The following is a 16,175-nucleotide window of genomic DNA, read 5'->3' as shown; positions in this document are numbered from 1 at the left end:
TTGTGTGTCCCGCCACTTGCTTTGTGACGGTCCTCGAGTCTGTGAGTCCGAGAGGCAGCGGATATATCAGCGAATTTTCCTCAGTTTTCCTTCGACGAATTTTTTCTATGCACCAATCGGCATCAATTGGATGCAGCTATGCAAGAGATAATTTGTTTTACGATATGATGAATTTATCACTTTAGATTTTTAATTTTTCAGCTTTGAAACATGTATATGCACACTTAAATTATACCTTTCCATTAGTCTCTTTTTGCATATTGCATCTAATATATCATACTGTTATTCGGTCATACAATTTTTATTGAGAAGCTTAGTCAATGCACATCCATCTTGCTCCTCAATGTGCGATATTAAAAAGCTTTAATCGATATTTTTTGTAGCCATTTTTAGCTAAGTCAGAGTAGGAAGAATTGCGATATATTTTTTTTATTAAATTTAAGAAGCAGAGGACGATTGGATTGGCTTTTGTTTGACTTTTTTTATATCTTTTTTATACGCATATTTTTTTTATGCGCTCTCGAACCGATTAATTCAGCAATATATACTCGCGATTCAGTTAAAAACGTACATCTTAGATTATTCTTATGGCAGATCGCGGGCTAGGAGAGTGGATTACAGTGTACTTTGTGTTATAACACGCGTTTCGTCGGTCGAGCGCGTATTTTGCATCGGATTCGCCCGCTTTCAGCTACCACCACTACCATTACTTCCACCCCTACTATCGCCAACGGCAGTCACCACTGTCACTATCGTCCTTTCTCGCTTGATCTATGTGTTTGTCGGGGCGAAATTAAGTTATTTCATTATCGCACGCTATTGTAGCTATTCCCGTCTGTATAGACACGCTGTTGTTTCGGCGCCAAACTGGCTTCGTCCGTCTCGAGAGAGAAAACTCGCACGACGGACACATTAAGAGGATTCTATATAAGTTTTTGCCTCTCTCGTGATCAAGTGACCCGTTAATCCTAAACTCGACAACGTACGTGTCTCCTGCGTTTCTTCCGTTATTTAAATGAGAGTGTGTTTGTAGAAATAGATTTGCGCAGAAAAAAAATAAGTGTCAAATCAAAACTTATATACTTAACTAACGCGTTCATTGTTTCCTATATACGCAACAATTTATAATCTTCTTAGAAGAATTTAATAATTTTAAATTTTAACAATATTATAGTCTTATTTTAATATTGCAATTGTCACCTCAAGAATATATAATTATTTAATTCTACTTTAAGAAAATTATAATCTTTGATTTAAATATATTATTTTCTATCTAACATTGTTTCTTTTCCATTCAAGAAAATTAAATCTTAAATCGTAAGAATATATTTTTCTCGATTGAACTATATAAAATGGCTTCATTCAAGTAAGCAATTATTCAAGCAATTATATTTTTCTTTAATTAACGCGATATAATCTCATTTCAAGATTTCCATGTTAAAACTAAATATATCTTCAAAACAAGAATATCCTTTTTTTCCGTGTAGAAATATATTTCTCTCGTATAATAAAGAGCCGTAACCGAAAATACGCGCATAAAAAACGTCAGAGGTATAAATACTTTAAATCGGACATGTATATATTCAAGTCCTACGTTCGAATCAATAACATTTTGTTCGTCATTGGAAATAAACACGTTCCGCACGTTTTGTTTATGCGCGAATTTGTATACATTGTGTGTGTGTACGTGTGTCACAATCCCCGCTTAGAACACTTGACAACACGTGCGCGTCTCTCACGAAAACGAGTTTGGCGGACAGCTCAGTCCTCTCGTCGAGCTCTCGCGTCGCGGATTATCGTGTGACGCGAACCTGGAGCATAACTCTGTCGCGTTTTGTGTTTCAGACTGACGGAGAGCTGGCATTGATCGCGGAGTAATTTACTTCTGTGTCAAGGTGAGTCGATAAATACGTTTACTTTGAGAATTAGTTGCTTCGCAAACTTGAAAGAATAACGATAAAATAAGAGCGTCGCGTTAATTAATCGATCGCCCGTCAGATATTTAAATCACTTTTAAATGGATCAGGGAATTTCGCGCTTATTTGCGAGTGACGCTATTTTCGTAACTTTCAAGGGTAGCGAATCAGTTGCACAAGTCGCATCGCATTCATTATCGCGTTACCGGATACTTTTCTAATTGCTAATTACCAGCCACTCGCGTACTTTATACTCGTGTATAAAGATCGCCGATAAGATTGCCGTGTGGCTATTGTTGGCGTATTCCGGGAAAGACGGGTCGGATTAGCATACGCCATTCATGCACCGCGTAATTTTCTCCGTCTTCTCCGGGCTTTTCCGGCGTCGTCGGAAAATTGACGCGATTCAGGAATCCTTATTTGATCGCGTAAGAATAATGTTATCCGTTAGTCGGCTCTCGCATTCGCCCTGGCATTCGAATGAGCCGGTGACGAATATGAGGAAAGCCGCAAGAAGTAACTGTTCCCTCCGTGCCCGTTTTCATTCAATTAGACTCGCTATTTATATCCGTGCGAGCCTCTCTCGGCAGATTAAGACGATAATCAAGTCGTCGGAAACATACGATTCTCTAATCGCGGCGAGAGGCGCGCGACGCTTTTAATTATGTCAAGCCCGCGGCTAATGAAACCGGAATGAAATGTGTCGTTAAAATTGTATATTTCCGCGCTAATAATCGCGCACGAACGTATAATTCCATTAAACTCCATTATTATCATTTAACTCATTGGTAATATGGATACCCGGTGATATAACGCAATAAAGCAGCTTTTGTCGCGAATGTTTCTAATATTTGAAACAACGACGGAAATTATCCTATATTTAATAACTATATGCGTGAAATATATTATATATTTGCGCAAAATTTCACGATACATCTCGAATTTTTTGTTTACATTTCTACATCGAAAAATCAATTAATGCAAACCGTTAAATCATGTACCGAGTTAACGTAAACCGCTGCAACATTCGACGCGGACAACTATTTTCGACACGAGAGTGAGGCTAAGGCTTTCCGTTTCTTTTCGTCCGATTCAAGAAGAGGGAAGAAAGAGAGAGATGGAGAGAGAAAGAAGGAGAATCACGAAGCGTGACTGTGAATTCTCATCTCAGCCGTGAAATCACAGTCCATCATATCCCACTCGCTCTCGTTTCCTCGCTGTCCTTTCCCTTTCTCTTCCTCGCTACGTCTTTATTTTATATTTTGTCGTTTACCTTCCACGATGGAAACGTCTTGTTCGAGGCTCTACAATGATGGCTCGATCATCATTTAATCATGCACTATCACTGTTGCGATAATTGACAATTACGCACGTCTGCCACTGATGTTGGTAATTATTTAACGCGCTTGTCGAAATTTTCCCTCTTCTATCAAGTGCGAACTCGATCGCATTTTCGATAATATTTGTAATCGATGTCGATTTTTATTCCCCCATAAATATGCAATCGCACATACGAATCGATCTTTCCTCAAAAAACAGAGATGTCATAGCTTTTTAATAGTTTTTTTTTTTCTTTTGACATTCTACATTCATCGGCTTTCTATAATCCCGCTTATTTTGCGTTGCGTCGCATTATCGCTCCGAAAAGTGTAATCCTTTCGCGTTCGTTACGGTTCGTTAATCCCCATCTCGGCAGAAACGGACGGACGTAATTTCAAAGCGAAAAGAAGGGGATCAAGCATCGCAGATTGTTACGTGTGTTTACCGAATATTAATCAGTCCACACGTCGTTGAACTCACCTTTCTTTTTAATCGTGCAATCCCGGCGACAGGAACGAAATATCTTTCAAAAAAACGAATCGAAAATATATAAAAGTATTTTTTTGTTTTTTTTTTCGTACTTTTTCGATTATCATAATCATCTTTCGCGTTTAACATGGAAGCAATTGTAACAATTTGTCATCAGTATTCCGTATTCGATCTCTGCTCGAGAGTTTCCTAAAGTTACCACGAATTATTGCGAGGAATGAAAATGGAAATCGGAGAAAGTCGTACAGACACAAAACACACGATTATACGCGGTGGAAATGCAATCGCGGAGAAACGTGTCGTAGAATATCGGAGAAATGGAAGACGCTGGAAATAAGAATGAGAGAGGGGAAATGGGAAAAGGGACGAGTTTATGTAATACGATAATGTAATTTTGGGCGGTACGATGAAGTAAGGCCGCGCTATCGTATCGAGGAGCGATACACCGAAGCGAAAAAGCCGGGATACCCGCCTGTGGGAAGAGAACGAAAGGCTCTCGGATGTACGTGTGGGCGCAAGGAAGAGAGTAACCGGATGTTCGCGCGCGAGAACCGCAGAGATACGAGACGCGAATTCGATTTTGTTTTGCCTTTGCGGTCGTAAAGCTGTTTCTATCGTCGGTCGTAACTTTTAGAGCGAGAATTTCTCTATGAAGATTTTATCTGTTTATTCCGGAGCATCTCCTTTAGTCGTTTGGGGGCTAAAATCGCGCTTCCTTATCGATAAACGGATGCGCCCGAGTCCTCGTCGTGGATTATTACGACCCCCTGGAAACACGTTTCTGGAATCGTATCGTGGGTTCCCGCTGAATCACCCTGTACGTACGACGGACGAAATTGCGGGGGTGGGCGCCGAGGGAGAAGAAAGTAAGGGAAGAAAAGGCGAGAGAGAACGAAGGGACGAGGGCGCATCGTCGGCGCATGCGTGCCGACGCAACAATATGGTGAATTCCGCGAAGCGGCCCAGTATCCGCCCGACCGTCAGCTGATCGATATACTTCCGCACGCACGCCACGTCATACGCGCCGTACCCGAGTGCGACACGCATGTCATGCATCGGCCTGACCGTTACGCGTGCGACTTTACGCCGCGGTGCCGCGCATTCGCCGATCCGTGCACGGGATTTCGTGTTTGTGTTACGTCATACGTGTCGTTCTCCTTCCGCCCGTCGTCATCCTCGTCATCCTCCTCGTCTTGATTGTCGTGCGGCGGACGAGCGGGTCGCGCAACGGTTCGGACAACGACGGGCTCTTCCCGACGCAGGTAGAGTCCGAAGGAAGAGCTTCGTCGATCGCAGGTATGTCGAAACATGCCGCCAAATGGAATTCCAAGTGTCTCCTTTTACAAACTGCGACAGCTCGTCGTAATTTCGCGAGATTCCAATTAGATTGTTCGGTGCTTTTAAAGACGTTTCCGAAGGCTTTATCTTTGTTCGGATGCGAATCAAATTCCTCCAGAAACATTTTGCGTTACGTGGATAATTTGAAATTAATTCGAAACCTGTACTGTGCGACACGCAGGTGTCGCGATCTTTAATCTAAATGCATATGCTTTCTCATTCTCGCGTCGCGACTTTTTAATTGTATGTAAAAAACGATACGATTTTTCTGTTTCATTATTTTTCTGGAGTAACTTTTAATTTCTCGCTAAATTAATTAATGGAAATTTTTTTAGAATTTACTATATTATTTATCTACCATTTATTAGTTTATTATCCAATTTTGTTTTAATTACAATTTATACATAATTACCCATCATTTGATCAATCGATCACCAATTTCTTCCAACGGACGTCTTTATCCGTTTAATAATTGTACGGGATTCCCTTTGGTAGCTTTCGTCGGACGCTTCGTATTCTTCGTCGTTGGATTCGTGGCGCGTATAATCTCGACGGTGTCGAGTGTCGCGGTTAGTCAGCGTTCGCCGCTCACGTAAGCGACGTAATCGCGCTTTCGGCGATAAACAAGAGACCCCTTATGGACGCGCGTCTCTTCTGGAAACGCGATACCCGCGCACCTTTTTATCGGGACAATACAATCTGACCCGAAAAAATGATCCTTCAAAGTCGTATCGCGCGCCGCATGACCCCTTGACAGGGGTTCTCCGCCTCCGCAACCGTGAAATTCTCACCGCGCGGCGATCTCGGAGCCGTTCATTGACTCTCTCCCTCTCTCTCTCCCTCTCTCTTTCTCTCGCCGCTCTCGCATTCTCTCCTCCGTCTCTCTCCCTTGCGTCGCGATGCATCCGCATTACTCGCTCGCGCACGCACACTTTGCTCGCGACGTGCATACGCCGCTCCTCTCGTTTCTCTGCCTTCCCTCCACCCCTGCCCCCTCCCGGTTGTCTCCTCTTCCCCGCGATCTCCCTCCGCGAGCAACTCGCCCCACCAGTACTCGCGCCTCCTCGCGACGAGGAAGAGGTGGACGCGCCTCGCCGGAGAGGAACGAGCTTCGGCCACTTGGCGAAGTAAAGTTTATTCCGTGTTCTCGGCCTAGTGTCGGTTGTAGCGCAATCGCGTCTGCACGCGTGGAATTATCACGTCGTAATTTGCTCGCGCGGCGGATTTTTCCCTGGCCCTCTCGAGGAAGACCGAGGAGGAACGTCGGTGCCGTCAGAAGTCCCGGCCGTCGATGGTCTCGCGTAACGTCGGGACGCGCTCACCAGGTTCGTTCGCGTCGATCGGCTCTTCCAGGGAGCGGGAACCGGAACGTCGCGGATCGTCCCTGCCACCGTTTACCACTTACAAAAGATTACGTCCCTCGCGGAGAGGTTGAACGAACTTGAAGTACAGCTGCCGCTGCGTTTGGCACGTTTCATTGTCCCTGACCTATCCCTGGTGGGGAGGGGGAGGGGGCGTCTGGAAATTTCAACCTTGAATGCTCGCGCGATCGTGATTCGCGAGCGTGCACTCGGCTCGTGCGGTCGGCATTGTGGAGTTTGCCGTCTCGCTACACGTATCTGGTGACAGTGATCTAGTAAAAGTAATGCTCAAGGTTCCGCTCCGGGTCAGTCCTTGAGATCCGCGCGAGGCAGCGAAGCGCGATCGAGCGTTTTAACGCTGACGATCGATCGTTCCGTCTCAAGAGGACGACGACCAGGCATCGGTCAACATCGCCCCGCGATAAGTTTGTCACCTTTGATACTCGTCGCGGAATCCGCTCGTTGTGTAAGCTCGCGCCAAGTTTCTCATCGACGCCAACAGCAGGCCGCTTAATAAATGCGCGACTTGAGCAACCGGAGGATTTAGTAAGGACGCCTTTATCGACGCGAGGGATCCAAGGAGCCAGCCCGCAGTGGATGGCCTTGCGTAGATTCGCAAGATAATCGCGTCGGTTAATCGCGATTTATCTCCTCCCGGCGGTTTCGCAATTTCTTTTGGGAACATCAGGCTTTACGGCCCGCTCGCGCACAGTCCAGGTAGCTCCCGACAGCGATGAATAGCCGGACGAGCAGTTGTAATTAATTCCAGCGCACACGTGACCGCTGTCGGAGACCGCGATATTCCGTCTTCTGGTCTCGGTGCAAGCTTCATTTAGACGATACGCTGCTCGAGCGTGAGATGCATAAATGCGCGATTCGATTGTGTGCAAAAAATAAGCGGAGCGACCGAGACACGCTGATTTATTCCGCCGAGGCGATTTTCTTGTTATTATTAATTTCGCAAGTTTACATGTCCCGGTTTATCGTGGGAAAGTACTTATTTGTATGCATAGAGTACGCATACTTTAATGGCGTTCGCCATTCGCAGTCCATCGACAAAATTTCTAGTCGCATACTAATTCGCTAGGTAGACGTATTTCGTTCAGCATCAACGTTTAACGTGAATTCCGCTGTAATTAATTCAATTTCGCACAAACTATACTTGAAACTTCGAAAAGTGACACGAGGCGGATACTTTAATTATCACTTTCCTTCGATGTTGAGATTAGGAAAATACGAGATGTTAATTCCCGAGATGCTAATTATAATAATTCGCATGTACGCAACGCGTATCAGACGAGAACTAACTCGTAACTATATTGATTGTGCAGGTCTTAGTGTTGGTTCATCGCGGAGGCTGCAAAGGCGAACATCATTATCGGTGAGTAACAGTTTGTTTTATTAAATAAGTTTCAATAAAAAAAAAAAAAAGGATATTTCTTTCGCGGATTTTTGCGTCGCGATCTCGAGAGCCAATATATATGATATTCTCTCGTGACTCGCGAGGAGGAAAACTCTCGGGAATATTCTTACTGCCGCGTCGCCGCGGGGCTAAACACGCGCTGAATGGGATTACGATTAACGCGAAAAGCAGGTCGCGACGTTTTCGCGCGGTGAAGGCGAAAGCAAAGCCGGTGCAAAGTAAAACGGTCCGCGCGCGCGCGCGCGCGCGCGATGGCGAAGCGTTAGAAAAGAGGGACGCGAAGTGGTCAGACTGGTGTAACAGGACGTTACCCCCTGGTTGCGTGTGGCAGGGGCAGGACGATATTGTTGTTGCGCTTTCCTTCATCCTTCGCGCATGGGTTTCTCTCGACCCTGCGTCGCGCCGGCAACGGTTCTCAAACTTTACACCGCGATTTCAATCCTCTCGACAGTCGAATCAAATCTGACGAATTGAATTCATTTATTTATTTATTTTTTCTTTTTGGAAAATGTATAATTAATATACAGCGTTTTATATTTTTTAGGATAAATAAATCTTGAATATTTTTAGCTGCTTTATTAAATTCTTTTATTTTTTTCTTTTTGGAAAATATATAATAATATATATAATTAAATATACAGTATTTTATATTTTTTAGGATAAATAATTCTTGAATATTTTTCGCTGCTTGTTTATTAGATTCTATTATTTTTTCTTTTTGGAAAATATATAATATATATAATTAAATATACAGTATTTTATATTTTTTAGGATAAATAATTCTTGAATATTTTTCGCTGCTTGTTTATTAGATTCTATTATTTTTTCTTTTTGGGGAAAATGTATAATAATATATATAATTAATATAGAGCGTTTTATATTTTTTAGGATAAATAATTCTTGAATATTTTTCGCTGCTTGTTTATTAGATTCTATTATTTTTTCTTTTTGGGGAAAATGTATAATAATATATATAATTAATATAGAGCGTTTTACATTTTTTAGGATAAATAATTCTTGAATATTTTTCGCTGCTTGTTTATTAGATTCTATTATTTTTTCTTTTTGGGGAAAATGTATAATAATATATATAATTAATATAGAGCGTTTTATATTTTTTAGGATAAATAATTCTTGAATATTTTTCGCTGCTTGTTTATTAGATTCTATTATTTTTTCTTTTTGGGGAAAATGTATAATAATATATATAATTAATATAGAGCGTTTTATATTTTTTAGGATAAATAATTCTTGAATATTTTTCGCTGCTTGTTTATTAGATTCTATTATTTTTTCTTTTTGGAAAATATATAATAATATATATAATTAATATACAGCGTTTTACATTTTTTAGGATAAATAATTCTTGAATATTTTTCGCTACTTGTTTATTATATTCTATTCTTTTGCGAATTTATATATTTTTCTGTTTTTTGTTTCTTCCTTTTTATCATTATTCATTTATCATTATTCATTTATCATTTTTATCATTATTCCACGCGAAGGGATGGAAATCTCGATCTTGTTGATCGCGCGTAGATTTCGCTTTGCCTTCGATCGCGAATTCTACCTGCAGCAACGCGATTACTTACCTCGCGCATCTCGCTTCTCATTTTTCATCCCCGTCTCGCATTCCCATTACACGCCGCCGCGAGCCGATGTTCTGGAATGCCAGACAACGAAAACAAATGGCTCGCACAGATTAAAAATCATCGTCATATATTCTATCTCGCGGCGATCGTTTCGTCGTATCTCTTTGCATGATACTCGCCGATACGTATATGAGACAAGTATTTCTCAAATCTGCCGCAGAGAGCTATCGATAGATCCTGTATACACGATTGTAATAAACCATTGTCGACCACAAAGGATCAACTTAATGCTACGAAACGAGATAGTTGGCGCGGCGCTGAATGAATCAGTTCTTATGGTAAAATAATATCGCTCGGTGGCTTTGATATTTACGCAACTCGATCGTATTGCGTGATATACATCGTAAGATACTCGAGATGGTTTTAGCGCTGATCGGCATGTGCGCATTTCTTCGTATTTAAAAATACAAAGATTTTAATGTATTTAATTTCATGGACTTAAAGTACGTCTAGCTTGTCAAATCAGCTTGTTACAATTTTGAGAGACGCGAATGCTTTTTGCGTCTACCTCTAATGGCTGATAATTTTACAAACTTTTCGCTTCTTCTCTCTTTCTTTCTATTGTTACGACCGCGGCCTACAAATGACGTCGGGTTAAAGATCGTGTTTCCCACTAATTACTATTCTTGTTCAACCACGACTAGCTTGATGCCAGCTTCGGCACGTTTTCACAGGCGCGGCGTGCTAACGATTTTCTTTTACGACACTCGGCTTACGACACCGTAGCGAGAAATGCGTTATAGGTCGGCTGTTAACCCTCTAATCGCCGGCCGGCGTCTCATTTTGTCCGTTGGATCTTTTGTGGCCGACGAATTTTATTTGTTTCATCTCTTGGGACATGGCGACATTTAATTGAAATTATTATCGATGTTTGTCGAATAAATAATCGATAAATAGATGACGCGCTTTGTTACATCGCAATATCATCTTTATGGAAAATGAAGGATTAATCAATCATCGAGACATACGCGACAAATTTTGCGCGTGAATTTTACGAAATGCTCGGCGCGATAAATAATAAAATTTAATTTAATTGCGGAAATTCTTGCAAACAACACGCCTCTGGTGTAATTAACGCCAGACTCTTTAACGTCAAATCCGCGTTCCCGTCTGAAAACGTAGCATAATAGATATTACGTAACATTAATCAAGTCGCAGTCTAACAAAATACTCTTTACTAGGCATGTAAAACGTGTAATTCCGGGACATTGAACAATCGTAAGCGAGGAATTTTCTTTCCAACAACAGCTTTAGTCATCAAGATAAATAAAGACTTTCGCAGGAAAGTGCTGGGTCATTGTTTGTTCCTTTGTCCAAACCCTCGCCGTATTTCAGAAAAATTTTCACGGCAATTTTTGTAAATAATTTGCGAGAGAGAGAAAAAGGGGAGAGGAGAGAGAGTAAATGAATGAATTTTGCCAACACGGGATGGAATTTGCACTCGCGCTAAATAAATTTGGTGCTAGCTCGCTCGAGCTTCCGGCTTGTTCGTTTCATAGTCTAATTTTAAGCTTGGCCGACTGGACGAGCGGACGGATGGATGGATGGATGGGCGGGTGGGTGGTTAGATGGACGAACGGACGGGAATGCGCTATGGAAGCTCGTTAGATACTCGCCTTATGGGAATAATTGAGCCATGAGCCGCAGAAACGCGTGCGCGGCGATCGATTCCTGTTTCGTCTTCCGGAGGATAAATACGTTCATTAGCGACGAAAATTCGAATTATTTTAATAAACGACTGAATCGTCATTTTTACGTTTATCCCGACATTGACTAATATTATCGCGGACAATTTAGATTGAGAAAAAAAATATTTTACACTGCAAAATTACAGACGATATTTTTGTTTACTTGTGTTTGTTTGTGCACTTTCACATGATGCTGACACACTGAATTTTTTTTTGCGTACTGTGTATTCCATTAGAAAGTCTCGATCGTGCATCGAATATATTTAATCGTTCTCTTCATCGAGATGTTCGATCTTTAAACGCGATTATATTACACGGTCAATTTGAACCGTCTTGCGCCGATATCAGCCGGTACAAAGCTTAACTCAATTTATACCAAGTACAAGGGAAGACAATCCGGTTAAAGTGACTATATCTAAGCGCTGTAAATAGATCATCGTCGGTGAAATGTCTTCACTCGATGTACGAATTATTAGCTTGGGTAAGAGACGCTTGTGTATAGATAATATTCGTGTTACAACCATCGCCTGCCGTTTAATCGCCGATCTGGTCTCGCTGATGTTCGAGTAACGACGTTGAGGCTCCAATGATGTATGTATATTTATGCGCGTGTACATTGCGGATTTTTTATTTTCGAATATTTCTCCGTGATCGATTAAAGAAAAACTCCGAGAAAGACCGGTCGCAAATAGTATATTTTTAGCGGCGATGTTTTGTCCGTTCGACACGTTAATAATGCCACTTTGTTTAGAAGAAGATTACGACAAACTCTCTATTTAGCTACGTTGTTAGTAGCTACGAATGTCGGCGAGAACGGCTTCCGGCTTTCCAATCTTGTCCGTCCGTACTTTGCATATTTCTTTACAGGCGTGTTTCTTTTCAGCGAGGATGCGCGGGGCGTTTTGTAGGCAACGCGCGTAACGTGTCGAACTTTCGTCAGAAAGTACCGTAAGCGAAGAGACGCGACTTGTCTGTCCCGCATACCGGGTGTCGAATTCGCAGGCTTTCGGCAGCGTTAATCATTCTATTTCGAGGGTCCCGAAGAAGCGACAGAGTGTGCATTAAGTAGACGCGTCTCTCATACTGACGTCAAACGTCGAATTTCTAAGCCAACTGCGCTCGACCAATAATCTTGCGGTTTACCTGCCAGTTTCGCCGCTGCCGCCGTCTCCCTCCCTCCCCCCTCTCTCATCCCTTTTCATTTGCTCAAGTCGAATATTATGCTCGGCTTGCGATCGCGAGTATGTGCACGCATCGCAACACGCTCATCCATATTCATGCTAATTTCCATACGGTTGTGCTCGTGAACGATCGACTTTATTTTGCTCTTAATAATGCCGTTCAATCGATGCAACATGCCTTATTTATGCGATTCGTTAAACCTTTTTCTTGTCTCGCACCCAGGGATTTGTAGAAAAATGGTCCAAGGATTTTTAGTATTTTTATTTAATTTATGAGTTTATTTGCAAAAAAATTGAGATAATTGTGATGATGGAATCAATGTAGTAACGCAAACATGGATATGTCAAGAAAAAGGGAGAAGTAATAATTGAAGATACAAGAACACAATTTCTGGAGAAAAAGACTTGATATAGAATGATATTAAACGAACTTCCTTTATCTGTTCGCTCTACAAAATGTGTGCGTCATTTTTCCACGAATTCATTTATTATTTCTCATTCTTTCGGAGTTTTTTTTCGAACACTATTATACTTTCGCCGCGCATTAAATTTGTATTAAAAAAAAAAAAAAAAAAAAAAAACCGGCGGTTCATTTATGTACGCTATTTATGCAAGTTAACGTGACTTTTTTCTGCATGAAAGTCGCAAAAAGTTATTGTTTTACGGTACTCGAACGAGGAGAGGGAATTAAAACATAGTCGGAGGGAAAATATTTTGGTTCACGCGGTGAGAAAGAAAATGGGCGACGCTAAAAACCTCGGGAGTTCATGCTCGATGAAGAGAGGAGCCATTGCGCGAGTTAGAAAAACCGCAAGAACGCGGTGGGGAAAAACAGTAAACGAGCTTCTCTTTCCGACGACCACGCTTTACGGTACCTCGAACCGCGAATAGCGCGTACTGGCAACACTTTTGCGTTGTACACCGCGTAAGTCTTGCTACCAGCATCACGTTCGTCATCGCAGTTATGTTATGGCGGTTACTGACCGGTTCTGTTTTTTACTTGCTCGCCCCGTTACGATCTACGGCAATTTCTGATCCTCGCGTAACACCTATCATCTCGATCCACTCAGACTTATCATCTATTGAAACGCGGATGGATGTTGCGGATTACACGGTTCCTTCCCATCTATCTGTATCCTTCTCCACTCCTCGCCGAGAAATAGCATCGTCAAAAGAAAGGAGAGAAGTCAAGTTATAAAACGAAATTTCACGTAAAATCGTCTCGAGAGGAAGGCTTTTTTCTTAAGATACTTTTTATGAATATTTTTTTTTATGAACGAGAGATATTATATGAAAGGAAACTCGAGGAATGCCTCCATTGTCTTCCTTGTATAAGAAGAAGCATCGTCACGAGAGAGAGAACCGTCATTACACGTTTGAGGTTACCGGCCCTTGACTTGTAGATCAGGGATAAATCGATCGCCGGTGTAATGCAACCGGGACAGTTTACGAAATTACGGGGAGGCCCCCGTGGGAATCGTCATTGGGGTCCGCGATGGAGGAAACGGGAAGAGACGCATGAAATGGCGGGAAACGCGCGGAGTGAAAGGAGAAGCCAGATGAGAGGTATAGGAGCAAGAACGGTAAACAAGCTTCTTTCCTTGGAACTCGTCGACTCGGATTTATGGGGCTCCGCTGTCCGGTCCACGACTAGCCATGGCTTTGTACGCGAGCGAGCAGTTTCTTTCCCCTCGTCCCTTTTTTCCTCTTTTACGACACTTTTCCTCGTCTTCGCGAACGACCCCGTCGTTTGTAAACCGCCGCGTATGAACTTTCTTCAATCTCCCGCACGCTTTATCGTGTTTTGATCCTTTCTGGAGGATTCTAGTTAAGAAGGATACGTATATATCTACCTACAAGGACATATATTTCTTCATTTTTTTTAATCGATATCTTTCCCGAAAGAAATAGATTTTTTTATGATATCGCTCGGAGAGAAGTATCGGCACTTTCGGTATTTCTCGGATAACGAATCAATATTCGATACTTCGGTGTCGACCGTAAGATTACCAGCGTCGCGACGCCGCAATTATTCGCCATGTCTGCGCCACGAAATAATTACTTGGATGGCATATAACTACGAAAAGCGTCATTATATCCGCGCCGCAGAAACAGTCTCGGATACATGCGTCGCGATTTGTTCCTTGCGACTCTCTTCCACCGAACTTTGGGTGAAATTGAAATACTTTGATCGAGCTTGGTTGACTCGGCGATATCACCTTGGATAGATTCTCTCAGTTTATTAGATGCTCTGTTTTTCCCTCCCTTCCTCCTTCCCTGTTTTCTCCCTATTTGGCCTCATATCTTTAATCAATTCCCTGACATTCCGCTGGCATACATCCGGACATAGTTTCATGCAGTGCAAAAGTACAAGCACACCGTTATAACATCGACTAATTACATTTCATCCGGCATGTCTGGCCAAACTTTGCGAAGGATGGTTTGCTTAATCAGGTTACTATGGCATCTACTTGTTTTAATTGACCGTGGTTCGTGATACGCGGTTAAGGAGCACATGGTAACAATGTGTGCGTTCAAGCCAGGCTTCATTGATTGGTTGGATAGTAATCCTAGTGAAGTTTATCTCTCGACAGAGATTGATACGCGACATATGCATTTAAAACACTCGATAATATTTCTAATCATAATATTAAAGAGAACCTTATTTTCGAACGCCATGAATTTGATTGGATAATTTAATGTTGAAGACTTGCTTCTCGTAAATCAGGATAATAACACCGATCGAAATTATCGCATCGCCGAGAAACAAAGGGGTACAATCGGGGAAAGGGTTCGACACCGCGTAATGACCGCATTATCGAAATGGAGCATCGCGCATCGAAGGATTTAATTACCGTCTCCCTTCGGTCGTTCGCCTTCTCGTTTCTTCTTCTTCCTCCTCTTCTCTCGTGCCGCTATATCGCTTATGCACTATAGCTTGCGGGCTGGTTATGGACTAGTTAGTCGCTGCACTCCCGGGGAGAGTGGACTTTCAGGCGCCTCACGCTATCGTTGCCGATAGACTCCGCGGCGCCTTTTTTTCCAGCCCCCTGCCCTCAACCTGCCCTGCCTCGCCCTGTCCGTGTCTTTGTCGATTTTTTCCCTCCTTCTCCTTCTCTCTCTCTCTCTCTCTCTCTCTTTTCTTTTTGCGTACAAGCGAGGCAACACGTGCACGCATGTACAATCGACCGGCACGCGCGAGCGCGCTCTATCATTTTGTCATTCGATTTTTCTTGCGCGACGAGGCTCGACGGAACAAATCCCCTTCGCCTTCGAGGGCAGCCAGGAGACCTTTTCGGCTCGCGTCACGAGAAGCGCGGTCACGCACTCGCGATGGATCGATGAGCGCATTGTGTGTACGCGGACTCGAGGTAAAAAAATTATAATTCTGTAAACGATGCTCGACACAATAGCCATTCCATTAAATATTATATCACGCGCGCGTGCAATTTTAATTAATTTATGGAAATATCAAAGATGCGATACTCTTGTGCGCGAAAAAAAAAAAACGTTACGACAAGGAGATATTTCGCACTTTACAAGGTAATTTCGCGATGGGAATGGCTGCGTATGGACAATATTTCTGACTTGTGTACGTCGTTCGCCGGGGATATTTTTGCGCAATCTTGTTCGGGTTATTCTCAGCGTGGCCTCGTAACGGGAAAGAGGAACGGAAAGGGACAGGTCGACCGCGAATCGGAAGCGCGCCCTTTCGCTGCGGAATCATTGCGGTAAATTATTAACGTCGCGTGTGTGCCGGTATCTACTGGGTGGTATCGATTCCGCCGTCCTGCTTTTTCATCGCGT

General features: G+C 42.7%; 1 protein-coding gene across 9 annotated transcripts in view; it reads left to right on the top strand.

The window, feature by feature from the left end:
- Hnrnp-k (Heterogeneous nuclear ribonucleoprotein K) overlaps positions 1-16,175 on the top strand; it is an 86,122-nt gene that overhangs the window by 23,227 nt on the left and 46,720 nt on the right. For 4 of the 9 annotated variants that reach the window (XM_083102649.1, XM_083102648.1, XM_083102656.1 and 1 more), the window contains exons 2-3: positions 1,846-1,895; positions 7,756-7,805. The gene's annotated coding sequence lies outside the window, so the exon portion shown is untranslated. The other 5 variants (XM_083102653.1, XM_083102655.1, XM_083102651.1 and 2 more) reach the window with 5 other exon arrangements.

This window comes from Camponotus vicinus, unplaced genomic scaffold, assembly GCF_025532165.1.
Source record: "Camponotus vicinus isolate PSW18456_S1 unplaced genomic scaffold, iyCamVici1.0 SCAF_6, whole genome shotgun sequence".
NCBI lineage: Eukaryota > Metazoa > Arthropoda > Insecta > Hymenoptera > Formicidae > Camponotus > Camponotus vicinus.
This window is presented reverse-complemented; position numbering and strand designations above follow the sequence as displayed.